This window comes from Saccostrea echinata, unplaced genomic scaffold (assembly GCF_033153115.1).
Source record: "Saccostrea echinata isolate AGI-Se365-2 ecotype Australia unplaced genomic scaffold, CSIRO_AGI_Sech_v1 ptg000029l, whole genome shotgun sequence".
In the NCBI taxonomy this organism is placed as follows: Eukaryota; Metazoa; Mollusca; class Bivalvia; order Ostreida; family Ostreidae; genus Saccostrea; species Saccostrea echinata.
This window is the reverse complement of record NW_026889778.1, coordinates 11,027,149-11,046,327: the sequence shown is the minus strand read 5'-3', so window position 1 is coordinate 11,046,327 and position 19,179 is coordinate 11,027,149.

Here is a 19,179-nt window from a genome sequence, read left to right as displayed (position 1 = left end):
AATTGTAGACACTCTATACTGTTCAAAGTTTTTCCTATTTGCCATTACCCTTATAAAATCCATGATTTTTAACAGTTTATAGAAGAATATTAAAGATTTTAAATAAAATTGAAATTTAAGATAAACTAATTCGTCCTAGATTTTGTACATGAATTTAGTGGTTATTTCCATGATTTTTGAAAAAAAAATTCATCTGTCCCTAGAATTAACCCCATCGTTTAAGAAATAAAGCAACCATAGTAGTTCTACATAAAATTTGTGATGCATTAGAACATACAATATCAAACATATATAAAAAAGTATTATTTCAAGCAATGTTTTTATTGGCTTTCCATGGCTTCCTCAGAATAGGAGAAATAACATCAGTTTGCACTGATAATCATCGTTTACAAATGTCACAAGTAAGGTTTTGATTCACTTTCAAAATTATAAACATTCAGGCCGTCAAGTTTTTATTCTTACAATCAGTTCCTGCAGTTCTTTAAAATACTGTCCTATTGAGGAATTAGAACACTACTTGAAAATGAGAGGGAGGGGTGATGGGCCCCTTTTTTGCTACCCCCCCCCCCCAAACATTGCAGTCACAAGGCAAGAATTTTCAAATGTATTAAAGCAAAGTCTCATGTTTTGTAATTTAGATGTCAATAGATTCAAAGGACATTCCTTTCGAATTGGGATAGCCTCTTACTGTGCATCAAGGGGGATGAGTGATAGATTAGATTCCTGGGTAGATGGGAATCGGATGCATTTAAATCTTATATTAGACATGTGACACCATGTTGATACATGTATATGCTTGAGTGGAAATGGAGCCTCGGGGCAGATCTTTTGTTACTCATTGAGGATCTTGATTTCAAAGTGATTTTCACGAATATTAACTTATGGGGGCATACGACTATCCCTCATCCAGAACAATAGTGCTTAAGTCATTTGTTAATATTTAGGCTAGTAGGTGACAAGACTGCACACATATAAACTTTGGAAAAAAGACAGCGATGAAATTTACAGTGTGATGTATTGTTAATATGGGGGTATATGTCTATCCCTCACCTGGCACATTTTTGCTTAAGTCTATTATTGATACTTCAAGCTGATAGATAAAAAGTCTACACACGTGTGAATTTGGTAAAAGACAGCAAGGAATGTGATGCTTTGTGAATATTGGGGCATATGTTTATCCCTTATCAGGCACATCAGTCCCTGAGTCATTTGTTAATACTCAGAAGGGCATATGAAATGCATCCACTTATAACAGTAATCTTCTGACTTTGTTATTATGGAGCATATGTTTATCCCTCATAGAACACGGGAAAAATTAATATTTTATTATACATGTAATTGAATTGTAATAGATTGATACATTATCTTGTCCTATATTTCTCATGAACAGATGGTGTTCTGTTGCATTATGGGACACATGTTTATTCCCATATTGCAAGGTGCAGATTAGGTAAATTTTCTCACTTCTGGTATAATTAATGTTTGATGTGTGTTGCCATTTTTCTTCATGGGTCTGAACTTTCCCTAGTGCGGTAAAGTCAGTGGCGTTTTCAGACCCATTTTCATGATTTTTCTGTTAAGTCTAAGTTGTAATTACTGGAAATTTGGATTATCTCCCTTTACAAAATTGGTTTATTTCTCATATTTATATTTTGAGTCTGCTAAAATTATATGCCATTGTTAATAATACTTTTGAGAATTTCAAACAAATTATTAAACGTCACAAAGGTGGCAACACATGGCAAACTGTTTTACAGACTTTTTATTCATTGAAGGAGGATAAGATAAGGTGTTCTAGTGATGAGAGGATTATGGAAAGAAATAAGCAATTTAATGTGTAACTGGGCTATCAGAATACTTATTGCATTAATATAAATAGATGTTTGTGGATTTATTTTGTGGAAATTTAAGTCTAACTGTATATATTAAAATATACTCACTTTTTGAAATAAAGCTAGAGTTGTTGTTAAAATCAATGTAACAGATTATGTGTTTCTCTTCGACAATTGTATATGTTTCGTAGTTCTTCAATCTACATTTGATGTCTGTCATATTTTGAAGAACTGGGATAAACCTCACAGCTAAAATTTTCTGTAATTTTAATGTTTTATTGAATGAAAAGAATTATCTGTTACTCTAAGGATAAATAACACAAATAGACTTTTCTCACAAATCAGCAATAACAGGGTGTTATATATATACTCAAGAGACATAATTTTAGTATAAAATATCAAATTATAAAATCATATAATATGTAATTTATTGCTATTGACATATAATTTAGTTTTTACTCACAAAATATTTATCAAAATCTACGTAATGATTTTTAGGGTCTCCAAGATCTAATTTCAAACATGTATTTTTGACTGATGGCATCCATGTGTGAAGATCTTCAGTACAGTTTTCTTTCAATGTACATCTATAATAACAAACTTAACTATATGTAGTTCCAGTCTTATTCTAGATTAACACTCATAGAAATAAATAAAAAAAAACTATCTACATGTACAAAGGTAAATATATATCATTTGTGTTAAAGTGATAATAAAGGTGTTTTTTAATTATTAATTATAATTTAAATACATTATGATTTCTTAATTACTTTGATATTCATAGTTCAGATGAGTTTTTTTTATGTGGGAAAGTCTTACGTTTGCTTTTCCAAGCACCATCCACAATAAATTGATTTGGAACTCATACACGAAATACAATCGTGCAAACTATGTGAGCAATTAGATTGGTTCTCAACCTTCGTAATCTGAAAATAACCCTTTCAAGATTTAAGGCACTTTGCAAATAGAAGGATAAACTTTTTTTTGTTGTAAATACTGCTAATTTGACAAAAATGATTTGTTAGCCTATCGTACTTTATTGTCAGTCATGATATATATATCTTCATTAATCAGTTTAATTGCAGTGACGGGAAATTCGTCAATCTTCATTTGATAAATTTCTCTAGAAATACCACCGGTGTCTGTGTAAACCTAAAAAATATTAAAAATTGTAAGCGATATCTCTGATCAGTGTATGCTTTTCCCCGTATTCATTAATATATAACTGTTTCTGATAAAAATGATAACCATTTAGTGAAATTATTCAGCTTGAATATATATATGCCGGAACTTTTTTCTAAAACAAAATTACATATCTTTAATGATAGTAGTTCCTGCTTTTGACTCGAGTGTTCAATAAACACTTATGTCGCTGTCAGGTGCTTCAAAGCAATACGGAAAAAATAAATTAAGTGGGAAAGGTTTTGAGATGAAAAATATTAAGCTATTTTGGTTTTCTGTAAAATCTGCCAGAAACAATATACATGTAACACATAGGCTCCAGAAAGATTTAAGGAATGTAGAGAAGATTGAGTTCTCTTACACAAGTTCTCTGAGAATACATGTATTTATCTATGCAAAATCAAATTTGGAATATGTACGTGAATAACTTAAAAAAAAAAATAAAATCATCGCTTTATTCGTTTAAGGTAATCATTTCGTAAGTTCTATGGTCGATACAATGACCTTGTTAGCAAATACAATCAATCATTAAGTCATATGCTGACTGACGTTTTTCATACTATGGTTGATACAATGACCTTGTTAGCAAATACAATCAATCATTAAGTCATATGCTGACTGACGTTTTTCATACTAATTGTTAGGCCATTATTTACACACTGAATTGTCGAAGGATTTTTCCTTTATTTTCCGATGACGACAAAGAGCACACGGAGGGTGTGACCGTTCGGCAGGGGTTGCTCACTCCTCCATGGAACTTGATCCCACCTCTGATGTTTTTGGAGGCCCGTGTTTGCTCTGCTCCCGATTTGTATTGTTTTTATGGACTTTGAGCTTAATGCTGTTCGTTATCTCCATATTTCAGTAAAGAATTGTATCTAGTTTCTCTATAAAGAAAAAACACTTGATATTAATTCAATCTGAAAAGATTATGCGCCATTTTTTTTTTTTACTTTTGACCGGCAAAGAAAGTTTTCCAACATTTTTATTGATTTATTGTGAATTAATGATAACGTCGCGATTTCCAAGACATGACGTCACAATATAAAAACCAAGCAGCACAATCACGGCAAGATTCACTACCATTAAGCCTAGTCTACAATCAAATTGCAGATAAAGCATTGGATATATACTAATAATCAATTTAAAACAGAATTTTTTTTAATTGATTAGTTTTAGTTGTCAAATAACAAAACAATTAATAACTATGTTTTCGTGTAACATTGTAACTCTCTGAGGACGAAATTTTTCATCCCTTTGTGGCTAATATAATCAGTGTTGTCCTCAACCCCAGTCAATATTTGCTTAATAATGCCTACCGTAACTAGTGTTCCCTGTTGTGTTCCGATGAATAGCATATTACTGTCAAAGAGAACCTGGCTTTCAATCACACTCCCCGATAAATCCGTTGCAAAGATAGCATTCTTAACCAGGGGCAGGAGGCCAATTATAATTCCATAGTGTGAGACTTGATTGGCTATATCATTGCAGAAATCTCCGCTGTTAAATGCATCATAAAGACCTGGGATCGGCTATGGAGAAAAACATTTTCAATGAAGATATAGATTGTCTTGTACACTCTATTCAGTTTACTTTCTTCGAATCTTAAGAGTGTTTTTCAATCGCATAAATGAATCTGTGTACCACTATCTAGAGATCCCAAGTATATATTTACTTTACATATTAACGCATAGAAATAGGGTATAAATGGGGGTATTTATGTCTGTCTGAGAGCCGTAACAATGGGTCCTGAATTTTAAGTCTCATAAGAGACTCGACATTCAGTCCATTTTTGTATGTCAGATCATACATGTATGTGTTTGTTTCTTACTAATCATTTTGCAGTTATATTTTGTACTTTTAAAGTAGTGTTTCAAATATACGCACCTCATTTTCTTTTCTAAAGTTCATATCGACACACTTGCTTGGGTTTCCAACGCTCTCGTATATAATATCATGCAGTTGCAGATCATGCTTTGGGCATCCAAATCTGTGTCTTCGTGACAGAAGAAAAGCCTCATAAATCTCTGATTCATCATAGATACATACAGCAGATTTCCCTAATTCATTAATGAACAATGCTAAAATTGAAAAATTTCCTTTGAAGGAAACGACAGTACCATGAACCAAGTGCCTAAACGTGGAGTTTTCACTAACACATGTCAATGGTAAATCTTCATAAACTTTCTTAGGGTTACTGCCGTCTATTGATTTACATAGCTTGACTAGCTTTGATGACGTTGAATTTTGGTTCATCAGCAAAAATACAAATTGGTCCGTATCAAGCATGGCTCGGAAATCTAAATGTACTTTGTTAACCAAAACAGAATCTTTCAAGAAAATATCATATACACCACCTTCTTCCAAGAAATTGGGAAAACTTTTACCTTCCAAGTTTGGAGATATCGAAAATATTGCATTCATATCTAGATTGGACAGTGGCAGTGGTGAGTAGGATTTTGCAAATAGGACTCTTGATTTTATTGAAAGAGAGCCATGTCTTCGGACCGTGATATTCAAAATTTTTCCAACTACTGGCACAATAATATCAGAGACAGCTGCAATATTTGTTACGGCAGACGTAATGCTAAAATTGTTCTTGTTTCGGGTAAAACATCTGCCTCCAAACAAAGTTCCACAGGTGATCAGGTTTGTTGGTGTTAAAATTAAGACAGAATTTTGATCGTCACCACAATATATCTTTTTCTCTTCACTCTGGAAACAGTTTCTGTTTGGTCCTGTTTTTTTCTTTACCATGGGAAACTGGTTGTCAATATTAAAGCGATACAGAACGTTCCTGGCACTGACAAAAAAGGAATTTGTCTCGGCATCGTATTCAATGTTTCGCAAAGGATGGTTGCTTGTTGGTACAACAAAGACTGTAGAAACACTATCTTTGTTTTGAAATTGGCAAGTCATCCAAAATGTAAGAAATAAAGTGACACAAAACATCCATATGTACCTCATTTTTTAGAATATTTTCCTGGAAAAAGGATAAGATATGATAAACATATACACCTGAATGAAAACCTTGACTTCATAGTAAATGTACTCGATAAACTTTGTATTATTTGCTCAAATGAAAAACAGACAACACAGTGTATGTTGATTAAGGTAAACTACCTTACACTAATTTGTACCATTTACATTTGTTAAAGGACAAGATAGGCTAAGACCTCTTTTTGACCCCTGGTCTGGGGTGTCTTTTAGAATGATGCAATAGTTTATAAATAAAAACCTGATGTGGCCCCTGTCACAAAATGAGTTTTGGTTCTAAATTATGGGATATCCAGAGGTCACAAGAAGGTTAGAAAATATGTCAATTACCGATTTTTTTTCATTTTATGCAATTTTTTCCTTTGCTTTACATCACATTTTGTTTCATCAAACAAAGAGCACAAGGTTACCTATCTACCAAATTTAGATATTTCATACACTACTATCAGATGCATCTTATGTAAAATAAATCTTATATAGGCAAGCTTGTGCTTTATGTTTCCAGACGTAAAATGTATCTCAAATTTTTCGAATATCCACTAGAATTGAGGAAATGCGGAAAATGTCCTACTTCTGCTCCCTTTTTCGGCCTCCGTGTAAGATTTGAACCAAAATTAGTGCTGGTTTTAAAACAAACATCATTTTAAGTTCTTAACTATAAACTATTACAATTTTAACTGTGTTCTGATTTTTACATCAAATAGGGATCTTTACGTTGCGGGTTCGAATCCCACTGTGGGATGTGGAGAGCGATCCTTCAGATGAGACCGTATATACAGAGGTCCCGTGTCACAGTAGGTGCTGGTGCGAAAAAGATCCCCCACTGTCCAATGGCCCTAAGTGCTGAGTATAGGTCAAAATTTGCAGCTCTCCACCGGCAAGTGGTGGCGTCTCCATATGAGTGAAAAATTATCGACAGGGACGTTAAACAATGAACAAACAAACAAACAAATAAAGGGCCAGATTACCATACCTTGTCCTTTGAGATTATATACTCTTTTTTTAAGCCGGCTACATAACAGTACCTTTTCATAAATTGAAATACACACGGGTTATATTAAGACCAACATTTAACCTTTATAAAGTCACTAAGGGGAACTATGGAGAAGTGAAAGATTATTTAAAATTAGCACCGGTATTAAAACGTTAAATGATATACTTACAAAGACACTTTTGCTGTTGTTATTAGTATTCGTTGCAGTTAGCTGAACCATTTAAACTTTAAAAAAAAAGATAAATGTGACTTATTTTTTGTGCGTTTATGCTATTTATCTTTTACTAGTTTGTTTCATCTAACCTTTTTGACGATATGTATTTTGTTATAGTAAAAAGTATTCGGTAATAGAATTAAAAACAGTTAAATGAGTAAGATTTGAGTTCTTGATTGTGTATAAAACTAGGTTTTTAGGCATACTCGATTTGTGTATGAAAAACATCGTGTGAAATGTCAAAATGTTCTATTTTGACAATCATGTCCGTACACTAAATTGATACGGATACTGAATGTATTATTTGTGAGGCTTTATTAAGAAGAAAAAGGTAATTCTCTCCCAAAGTTGATATATTTAGAAAGACTATATAAAGTCAAATTTAGATCTTGACTTATTGAAAGGCAATGGTAATGTATTAGATTATCATTGGATTTTGCTATCGTTGCAATTATGACACTTTTTCAGGGAAAGAAATCAGTTAGCCAAATCAAAACTATAGATGATATTATAATGCGTAATGCATGTTCTTCTTCCCATCATATAATATTGGCTACATCCTCAAAACTTTATCTTTATTCCTAGTGTTTGAAATGAAATATGGAGATAACAAACAGTAATCAAGCTCAAAAATCCATTGAAACAATACAAATTGGGAGCAGAGTAAACACGGACAGAGGCGGGATTAGGTGCCATGGAGGAGTAGGCATCCCCTGTCGCCCGGTAACAACCGCCGTTTGCTCCTTGCCACAATCAGGCAAAAGAACCTGAAAAAGGTTCTCAAGATTTTTTTTCTCTCAAAATATTTATATCTCTATTATTTCCAACGTTTTGCTAAGGAATACAGCCTGTATATAAAGAAAAAAATACAAAAGACATTTATTATTTAAATTAATAAGATCCAAGCTAAGTGACAATAAATCAATGAAGAAAATTATACTTACACAAAGCATTGTGTTTGCAGTCATATATTCATATATCCATTTTACTAAAATTCACACGAAAGAAAACATATATCACTTGACACAGCTAAGAATATTACTATCAAAGCGCTTGACAAAAGGATTATTATATTAAAATAACTCTGTGGTCAATATAATTTTTACATATGACAGAACTGGACACAATGATGCCCACACATTTTACACACGAGTCAAGATATCGTACATGAGAATAACTGATTAAATAAAGAAGGACGTAAAGTTTCGGCAAATTAACATCAATCAAGACTCAAACATTTATTAAACATCATTAGATCAGGAAATTTCATTGAGTCTAATTTCCTTGATATTTGAATATATATTTGATTCCATAGGGAATGTTTTCAATAAATTTATTAATCAATTACAACAATCCATTGTCTTAAAACGTTAGTCCTGTCTCACTTGCGTTGCGCAGCTATGTTAAGGCCGTCCGAAGGCTTAATATGCATTAAGATATACATTTTATTTTGAGCTAGATTTTATTTTCAATTTGTAATGTATGCATGAATTTGCAGTCAACTTGTGATGAGAGTGTAATCATGTATCATAATGATGCATTTTTGTGATGTCAAATGACTTTGTTGATCACGTGACGGACACATGAATTTCTTAATGTTGCACAAAAATCGCATCGGCACAAGTGCAAAATAACATTATTGAGAAAAAAAAAAATTGTCACAGAAGTCAATTCATTGTGATCTTTGGTACATATAAAGTGCTGAGGGCAAGTCTGAATTTTATTTCTTAAGAAAATATTAAACGAGAAAATCAACTTACCCATATACAAGGGGTCTTTTTCCTCTATTTATCGCAATCTATACAAAATGGGAAAATAACATATAATCCCCCAGCAGAATTCAGTTACAGGACATACTTCTCTAGTTGATTCACACAGAATATCTTCAATTTATCCTTATTAATCACTTGTGCCAGTCAAATATACACACGATTTATGAATTCTTACTCTGTCCCCGGACGTTTAAGTGGTAGCGTTTCACAGTCAATTTTTTGTTATTGCTTGAATATATGTATGTCAGACAAGTTAAAGGAATAACGATATTAAATTTCAGATGTTCAACATCCTAACGGCACACGTAGGCTTAAAGAACAAACCAGACCCTTGAATCAAACAACAATGTTAAAAATTCTTTACATGTCATGTGAAATGAATGTAAAAGTTATGACACTTTCCCCGTTATGTCAGCTCAAGTATGCAGTGACTTGACGTCATATGCTATTATGACGTCATATCTTGGTAGTTTAGAGAAGTTACTAAAGTTGGAACAGTTTGATACGTTACGGACAGCCTTATCCTAGCCGCGTGGGACGTTTTAGAACCCTCACTACTTATATCGTTAATACCATGCATAAGTCAAAAGTTATAGCACGTCACATGAAGAAGGGTACCTATACGTCTCTACAAAGTGAAAACATTCTCAAATGATGCATTAGAACCTACAACCAATCAAACACGCATCAAATGAAAAAACAAATTGGGATGTTCCCTTGAAAAAAATCTTTCACAAAAACATTCTTGTATTGGTAGAGTTTTTGTTTCATGTGTACCTTTCACTTTTCCTGCTCTACACTCGAATAAATGATCACTTTTAAGGATATTTTAATAAAGTACATGTGCTCTTACCTCCATACATATTGAAAGTTCAGAACATTTCCCGGAAATACGTACGTTTATTTAAATACCAATCCTCATAACGCTTTTAACTGCCTTTGGTAGTGTTCATATTATTTTTGTAGATCATTATAATGAGTTCACGGTACGGTACAAATCGGAACTCTGAAAATTCTCAATTCTTTCTCAAATTAGGTAAAAGAAATCTAGCATGAAATCTTGTCTGAAACTTCAAAGAAATATTCTAATCTCTTTGCTATTTCAAACTATTTCCTCCTTATTTTAAAATACTTAAAATACTTTTGTATGCTTGCTTGGCTTGGTATATAAATGTTGTAATCTCTTGATCAAAAATCCCTGTTTGCGGAAAAACCGGATGAAGGAAATCCTAATATTAGTGACATGTGTCTTTTATACTTTCGGATATACAATGTAGTTTGAACCCAAATATTTAAAAAAAAATCAGATAGCTGTGCCGTTTTTGCTGCAATTCACCTAGAAAATGGACCTAGAAAAAATATAATTAAATTTTATTAAGTGGATTTGTCTTGAATGAATAAGAGAAATTGCCTATTTTATTGGCTAATCAATGCATCGCAAATCTTAGATAGTATTGAGATGTATCACATATCATACAAGAAACTCATAGATTATGTAAAAGTTCATTTTGCAGACACAGTACTATAAATCGATATTAAAAATTATAATCTACTTACCTGTCAAAACTTACAGATCATAACCTCTCAGACATCTCCATGTAATATCATTTTACACATTCAAACAACTGAGATAGCTAAGCATAAAGAAACCTGGACATACCACAACCAGTAATTAACACAAAACACTTCATATCCAATACAAAAACTGAAAAAGCATTTTTATGCCCCCGGATCGAAAGATCCCGGGGGTATATTGTTTTTGTCTTGTCTGTCTGTGTGTCTGTTTGTCCGATTGTCTGTTTGTCTGTCTGTCTGTTGTCGACTCTAACCTTGCCCATAACTTTTGATTGGTTGGAGCTATGACTTTCATGTTTCACATGTGTATTCCTTGTGACAAGATCTTTCTTCAGGTACCATCATGTTTTGCCTTTTGACCTTGTCCTTGGAGTTTGACCCATTTTTGCAAAAGTTTTATGAGACTTTAACGCGGGTATGTTAAGGAAGCATACAAATCATTTCTCAAGAAATTTAGTTTTTTAAAGAAAATTAAGATTGATAATTTGTCAAAGTCGCCGATAAAACGTAAGCTATTACTAACTATTATATAAAGACACGAAGTGTCTGAGGCCAATTAATGCATCACCTCGACGTCATCACGTGACTGCTATTAATAGCAAAATATTCCTTAATAAAAAAGTTCACAGAACAACAATACCCCGGGGTTGAATAATTTCTTTGAGTAAATAATATAGTTGAAAAACATCTCTTATGCCTAAAAAGTGCTGCTAGAATCCCACTGTCCGGTCGGGAAAATATTTATTCCACATATTTGCTCGAAACCTTACCCGATGTTTTGCATTATATACATATAACCCGAGATATTTCTTCAAACCATGTTTACCTCACGATTCTAGCAGCACTTTCCAAGTATTTTAGAACACAAACTTCCGATATGTACAAACCTTATGTTTTTAAATATCCAGCTTAGTGTTGTTCTTTTGCATTATTGTTGTCACGAATGACAGAGGAAAGGCCAGCCGGGATACGTAAATAGCTGACTTTCTTCAATAGAAGATATAATCGATGTAAATAAATCAACATACCTGTTTAACAAACTTTAATATCACATGAATAACACAAAATATTCACGGTATTTGCTACTAAACCCCATTTTACGTATCTTTTTACATGCCGTCTTACCCAAATTCTCGTTACACAACATGATCGATTCTCAAGTTACTTGTTGAACAGTTTTGACGTCATCGGTCGGAGATTTGAATTTGAGTGACAGATACAGCATAATAAAATAAACACATTTGATTTTTGTTAATATTTGCACGTTTCTTTTCATTTTCAGGAGTTAAATTATGTCTCTAAATAACAATATTAAGAAAACTTGTGTTCTAAACTTGACGTCATCTCGCCTACTATGACGTCATATTGTATCACTGATTCAGTCAAGTCAGATTATCTTAGTGCTTCCTTGACACCCCTGCGAACCTTGGCCATAACTTTTGAACATTTGGGGCTTGGGGTATCAAACTTCACATGTGTATTCTTTGTGACAAGGCCTTTCTTTGGATACCAACAACTTTGACTTTTGACCTTTACCTTGGAGCTTGACCTACTTTTGAAAAACTTTAACCTTGGCCCTAACTCGTGAACAGTTTGTGCTTGGGATTTCAAACTTCACATCTGTATTCCTTGTGACAAAACTTTCCTTGGGATACCAATCTCTTTGACCTTTTTACCTTGACATAGGATTTTGACCTACTTTTGAAAAACTTTAACCTTGACCATAATTTTTGACTGGTTGATGCTAGGGCTTTTATACTTCACATATGTAATCCTTGTGACAAGACCTTCTTTGGATACCAACAACTTTGACCTTGACGTTTTATTTACTTTTAAAACTTCAACCTTTGCCATAACTTTTGATCAGTTGCACCTAGGGCTTTCAAATTTCACAGGCATATTCTTCAAGACAAGACTTTTCTTTGGGTACCAACATTTTTTATCTTTTGGCCTGGATTTTGACTTGCATTTGAGAAACTTTAACCATCGCCATAAGCGTCGCCCGCGTGGCGCAGTGGTTAGAGCGTCTGTTCTAGAGTCGCGAAGTAAGGAGTTGATCCTTACGTCGCGGGTTTGAATCCCACTGTGGGACGTGGAGACCGGTCCTTCGGATGAGACCGTATAAACCGAGGTCCCGTGTCGCAGTAGGTGCTGGCACGAAAAAGATCCCTCACTGCTCAATGGCCGTAAGTGCCGAGTATAGGATAAAATTTGCAGCTCTCCACCGGCAAGTGGTGGCGTCTTCATATGAGTGAAAAATTCTCGAGAGGGACGTTAAAAAAACATACAAACAAACAAACAAACATCGCCATAAGCTGCCATACAGGGGCTTCAGTGTTTCACAAACACATCTTGTTAATTGTTATACAGGTGCGTCCCTTGGTGTTTGGGATTTCAAACTTCACTTGTGACAAGACCTTCCTTGGGATACCAATCTCTTTGACCTTTTTACCTTGACATAGGAGTTTGACCTACTTTTGATAAACTTTAACCTTGGCCATATTTTTCACTGGTTGATGCTAGGGCTTTTATACTTCACATTTGTAATCCTTGTGACAAGACCTTCCTTTGGATACCAACAACTTTGACCTTGACCTTGACGTTTTATTTACATTTAAAACTTTAACCTTTGCCATAACTTTTGATCAGTTGCACCTAGGGCTTTCAAATTTCACAGGTATATTCTTCAAGACAAGACTTTTCTTTGGGTACCAACATTTTTTATCTTTTGGCCTGGATTTTGACTTGCATTTGAGAAACTTTAACCTTCGCCATAAGCTGCCATATGGGGGCTTCAGTGTTTCACAAACACATCTTGTTCATTGTTATACAGGTGCGTCCCTTAAAAAATATAATTTTAATCCTTAGAGGTTGCATCGTAGAAAATAACAAATAGTGAATAGAGCAGAACCAATTAAAAAGGAATCGAATAAGCAAAACTAAAACTCTTGAGCAAGTAAGAACGTACAAACAACAAGAATACACAAATATCAAAACAGCAATGACAACTAGAGCAAGCAACGAGAGGTCTTCTGTCGGAGCTGCTTGTTAGAAACCTTGCACTTGCCTAAATTGTCTTGGGCCAACGTTCTAGCACAACCTAAAATAACATGATATATTTGTGTTTAAAGTATGAAATCAAAATATGGCTAGGACAAGATTTATTTTCAATAAAGTTGACTTTAATAGACTCTAAGAATTTTTTTCACTTTGCCAACGTATCCAAATGACGTTACATCAATGTCAAAACACACTCTCTGGTCATGAGCAGTCGTTATATCAAAAATGGGAAGATGAGCTTCCTACTGATGTTTCTTTTTAAAAGTTATGTCCGGCCGGTGACAACTGCACAGACAGACGGACAAGGTGATATTCCCAAACTTTGTTTCCTTGGGCTATAATTAAGACACAGCATATTGATTGTCTGTTCTTTCACCTGGAGGAGCCAGTCTTTTCTTTTTTGGTGATCAGATATCAATAAAAAGGAAAGAGTGGAAAAAAAGAGGACTAATGTCGGAATTTCAGACCAACCCTAACAAGAATTAATTTAGTTTTCTATAATAAATACTTTGATTTACTATGAAACTTTACACTAGAATTTTTTTGAAGTGAATAAAGTGATATTTTCTTTAAATATAAGAAAATTGCTTGTAGTTTTTGAAAAAAAATAAAATATAATGATATGAATTTCATAGTATAAAAAAAACCTTGATTTACTATCGTGAAAACTTTTATACTATAATAAACTATAGTGAACTATAGTAAACTATGGTTAACTTCAGTACATTTTGTTAGCAATAGGGCTAATCAAAGCATCTTATCCCCTATTGTTGTTTTTTTTTTAATTGTGTATCCAAGTGATTAAATGATTTATTGTTTATGTTTTACTGGTCTTTTAAGCTGTCAACATCTTTGGGTTTTTGAACTGGCCATAAATCTTGAAGCTCGCGAGCAGGAAAATCACCTGCATTACGACAAATTAAGTAAAACGTACTACAGAAAATGTGTTTATTATGTCGATTTCATCCAGAAATATGAAAATTTTTGAAATAGTTATTGTTTGATATATACAGTAATGTACCAATTTAACGAACAGTATTCAAGCTAAAAAGTCCATCAAACATTACGAAACAGAAGCAGAGCAAACACGAACCTCAAAAAACATCAGAGGTGGGATCAGGTGCCATGGAGGAGTGAGCATCTCCTGCCGACCGGTCAAATCCGTCGACAATTCAGTGTGTAAATAATGTCCTAACAATTAGTGTGAAAAACATCAGTCAGCATTTGACTCAATGATAAATTAATATTGTATTTGCTGACAAGGTCATTGTATCGAGCATAGAACTTACGAAATGATGACTTTAAGCGAGACAGCTGATATTCTTGTTTCATCAACTTGTCAATAATTTACCTCGTTTTAGAAATTGTACATACGTAGAGCATGCACCTGTGTATCGAATCAACTGAGAGATAGAAACCCCGTATGCAGTTGATGTAGGTATATTGCTGCGTAAACAAGGGAAGTTGACGATTGAAAAGTTAAAGTCATCACGTTTATTATAAAACGTGGTTGTTAGATTACCATTAACGTCTTTTTCAAGTAAAATATCCAAAGATGAAACAGATGTGTCAGACTCTGCGTTCTCTTTTATTTCAAGCTCACCGGGATATATGGTATCGATATAAGAATGGAAATAACCATTGTTAATTGACAATGCGTCGTCGATTTTTCTAAATGTCGAGTGAAGGCCACAGCAAGTGTTTTCTGCTTTTTACGTATAAGATTTTGGACAAATTCTGCTTCATATGAATGCAAATAAAGGTCTGCCAATAACGGGGCGCAATTGTTACCCATGGGAATTCCATTAGATTGCTGGAAGACATGGTCTCCAAAAACCAAATAGATATTGTCTATCAGAAACTCAAGCATCTTTCTAATGTCAACTTCAGAGTACTTGTGTGTACAATCAGAATTTTTTTTTTACAAAATAATTTTGCAAATGACCACTGACAAGATAAATAAATTTATGAGTTCCATTTTTATTGAAAAAGCAGCTGTCAATGATATCAAAAAGGCTGGACTTTAATTTATCGCGGGGAAGAGTTGTGCATAAAGTTGAAAAGTCGTAAGTTTTTAAACTGTTGGTTTTGGTAAAAATCTTCCGATTTCAAATTTTCAAAAGTTCCTTGGAATTTTTAAGTATCCACATCTGATTTATACCACTTCTCGAATATATTGTTGCACAGTACTCCTGATGTTTCTTCTACACCGCTGGTAATATTTTAGTGACGAGGAAAGAAAGAGGCTTGGCAGAACATTTACAGGAACCCGTAATGTATCTTTGTTTGTAAGGATTTTTTTGACGTTTCGGAATCCAATATAAATATGATAATTCAAATTCATTTTGGTTGGGAATATTAAAAATCTTCAAAACTGACATATGATTTTGAAGAATTTCCTCTTTAGAAAGGGAGCTATGGATACAAGTTGGATTGCTACTTGTAGAATTAAATCCAAGTTCTTCTAAAATACAATTAGAATAATGAACCTTACAAACAAAGACAATGTTGTTAGCTGCTTTGTCAGCCTTGACCAGTACATACTGATCGTGAGGTCTATCTAATGTTTATTTTAAATTCTGAATTATTGAACACCGAAGGATAGATTGATTCATATTGCCCCTCAAACGCTTTTTATTTGGAGATTTTAACATACATCTGATACATTTAATCCATTCTGACAAAATGTCAAGTTCCTCTTTTTCATGTCTGGCCTATCACCTGAATTGGCAAAATTATTGGAGGATTGGAAGTCAACGCTCTGTGCCTCCACCCTCTAACCATACCGTATCCTACAGACTGACTAGGAAGGAATGAACTGTCATTTGTCAAGATCTATTACCTTAACTTTTCAATTTAATTATTAGTGTTAATTTCACAAACAACTTATTTTTGTTACAAAGAAATCGTATACATTTAATTTTGGTTCCGGTATTTATCAGATGCATAATTTATTTATGAATCATTTTGTCCTAAAGGAAAGGTAGAATCTCAATCAGAACTTTTCAAACATAATCTGCTCTCTGATAAATCAACGGATTGTTGATTGAACACTTTTACATGTATTTCTTGATTGTCTCCTGTTGGAAGATGATGTGGCCTAAAGAATATTCTGTGCTACATATAAGTTTGATTAAGTTATTGACCCAGTGATTCTTGAAAAGAAGATAAAAGTGAGAAAAAAAATTATAAAATTTACGACGGCAACACCAAGAACGCCAACAACAATTACTAACAATGAACAGAAAAGCTCGTTTGAGCTTGAGAGATAATGATGAGATACTGATTAAAAAATTGAATTTATTTTGTCATTGTCAATATTCTTTTAAGGTTGACATTTCGACGGACCTAAAAAAATCTACCTAGGTCTGTCGAAAACATGCAGGTAAGCAGGTCCCTGTATATTTAGAAATGTGTATAAAGCTAGATTTGGTGCAAAATGTCACGAATAAAGCTTTTCCTTGGTTTATTCTATGGATTACTCCAGAGAACTAAATAAAGTTTGTTCTCGAGCTCTGGAAAATAGAAGATAGAATATAGAAGATTCAAAATAATTAAAATATTAATGAAACAGACTAAAACTTCTTAAAAGGAAGACCTGGCCAAATATTGAGGATAATTCTAATACTATCTCGCTCGAACCCACCTTGGGATTTTCAGCGTTAAACGTATCCCCACTCATGGAAACGCTGAAAATAGACAGACACCAAAAGGCCTTCTCAACCCACCACTCCATACCCCTCCCCAAAACCAAACCCCAACACCAACAAAATGGATGGAAACGTTTATCATGCTAAGACGTTCTATAGATATTGCTTTTTAGTAAGGCAGACTTTTTGAAAAAGCTATTGTGTGTTTAAGGAATATGAGCGTCCTTTTTAAAACATGTCTATGAAGTTATGTATACATACAAATTCAATATACGACTTATTATAATCGTTTATTTGTGCAGTTCAGATTTGCCCATCTTCCAGGTATCGAAAAAACTTACTTTGTTATGATCAGTCTAAAACTGTGAATGATAAATCACAGTTGGAACAAGGGAATATTTACTACGACGTTACTTGTCAAATATTATCTGTACAAAGTCTTATTTAGCAGTTAGTGAATTTCATCGTTGACAAGTACTAAATTATAGCTAATTTAATTAGATAATAACCGCCATTTTTTTCTAATTTAGAAATCACAGCAATATTACGAGCTTGATGAAAAATTCCTGCGGATTGAAGAAAATAGTTTCCGATCTTTTGTACTGTAGACTATAAAAGAAGAGTTACTGTTCTTGGTGGGATATCTAGATACTTTAAAAACTTATTCGAATTAAAGAAAAAAGAAGTGTTGCTTTTATTTAAAATGATTTCGTAAATCATAAATCATAAAATCACACAATACATGAAATAATAAAATACATTTACATGTAAGTACATATAAAACAAACGTCTGTTAATTTTAAAAAAAAAATGCTTAAGCGTCACAATACATACGTTTCCTGATCTTCTGACGGTAGTTTTTGAAAGTAATTCCTGTGTAGGTAAAACATCCTCTTATCTAAAAAATTCACAATAGGTATAACTATTTCTTAAGTTTGAAATAGGAATCGCCGATGCAATATCGTCTTCGGCAAACTCTTTCTTGGCGAAGCCATAAAAAAAATTTTTTTGCACAGAAAAAAAAAGTTCTAAATTTCTTATTTAAAAAAATAACATTTTTAGCCGCTTCACTGACCAAACACCTGTGTCAATCGAGAAAATTGACTTTGAAATGTACAATGAATGTTCGTTATGAAAACATTGTGGCGTATGGCGGTATGTGTATTTGAAAGAGAATTTGACAGAGAATTTCATATACCAAGATAAACGATGAAATGGAAAACGATGCTATTGTTATAATTTTTAAATTGACGAGAGAGAGAGAGAGAAGGAGAGATTTATCCGTTTACACAAACGTTTGTGTACAAACAGTTGTCCAAAAGCGCTGACACTATGAGATGGATGGGATCAGATCTAACGAGATACCCCTAGGTAATTCATTTCTTATTATGATATCACTTAATTGAGAAATGTTAGGTGAAATGCCAGTCCTTTTAGCGGTGTCAAATAAAAGATCTTGAGATTTGCACAATTTGTTTTAACAAAATATATTTATTTTAAAAATACAAGGGAAAATATGTGCAAATTTTCACTCTAGACCCCCCTTTAGCTTCATTTTAAACGCCATAATAATAATAATAATAATAATAATAATAATAAAAAAAAAAAAAAAAAAAAAAAAAAAAAACACGATGCGCAAAAAAATATTTTTTTTTTATTTCAATGTTTTTTTCTGCTCCAATTATTATAGTCTTGGAAGCTTTGTCTTGAAATCAAAGCCGTAAAATTTCAATTAAAGAAGAATAGTTCGCAAGAGGAAGAATTTTTTTTTGAAAAGTCTTTCAACATTTTGAAACTGGTTTATAAAGTCTACAAACTCTGAAAATTTTAATAATACAAAAAATGAAGTCTTCAGGAACATTAATTTTCAACTGCATGTAAAAATTTGTAAAAATAAGCCACT